General features: G+C 40.6%; 1 pseudogene; it reads right to left on the reverse strand.

The window, feature by feature from the left end:
- The window catches only part of LOC107577685 (queuine tRNA-ribosyltransferase-like), a 4,857-nt pseudogene extending 4,304 nt beyond the window's left edge, over positions 1–553 (reverse strand).
- Positions 554–988: the final 435 nt, after the last annotated feature.

The following is a 988-nucleotide window of genomic DNA, read 5'->3' on the forward strand; positions in this document are numbered from 1 at the left end:
TTTTTAAATCGTACTGACCCGAAACCTTTGAACGGTAGTTTATGTTAATGGCATTTGAATAGGCTTTTAGAATGTGTAGTCACACTAATGCCACTTCATCATAACAGACACACTTTTGATGTCCAGTCACTCAGCGCTTACCATCTAAACAGGTCTTGCGCAGTTTGGCATCAAGTCCCCCTTGAATAATGGCAAACAGGTTCTGTCGATCTGGATTCTTATTTCCTGCGATGCAGCGGTCTAGCCAGCGCACGGAGCGGTGCATGGCCCTTTCACCGTACTGCTAACCACGTCATCCGGCTGCATCATGATGTCTGAACCTGCACACATTGCCATGAGTCACAGAGATTCAATAAGCATTTGTTGAACGTTCTGGTTAAGAGACGATGATCCGAAACATTATTCATACCCAGGCTGTTCTGTATGGCAATGGATTGCTCAGGAGTGAGCAGGATTTCCTTTCCATCGTAAGGGGAACGGAACGGAACGTGACGCTCTCCTCCGTCACCTCCGACAGCTCCACTAGAGACACCATCTGAAACCCGCCACTGTCCTGTTAAAAGAAACACTGGCAAAACAGAAATTGGGGATTTCGATGAGCAAGACAAAATTATTCATTCATAAAAGTAAACAGAAGTGGTTTTCAACCAGTGGGCCTCAGCCAGTGGGATGATTTATAAGTACTCAAAGAAATAAATTATTATTAATATATTAAAATAACCAAACGATAATCTAAATTAAAATGCACATCAACTCAACTTGTAAACTGCAATCGCCTCTCTTTATCCTCCTCCATAAATATTGTTTATATTGAATAAGATGCAGTTCTTGAAATTCCTGGACAATATAAATGGTACTGGGTAGATTACTTACAATCTAGTCTTTTATGGATTACAGTTTACATGATGAGAATTTTAGTTAGTAACCTAATCTACTAAATTTCACAGGTTACACTTTACTTGAAGGGGTGTGCATAAGACTGACATGA

Source organism: Sinocyclocheilus grahami, unplaced genomic scaffold (genome assembly GCF_001515645.1).
Source record: "Sinocyclocheilus grahami isolate Dianchi unplaced genomic scaffold, SAMN03320097.WGS_v1.1 scaffold6864.1, whole genome shotgun sequence".
Taxonomy (NCBI): Eukaryota; Metazoa; Chordata; class Actinopteri; order Cypriniformes; family Cyprinidae; genus Sinocyclocheilus; species Sinocyclocheilus grahami.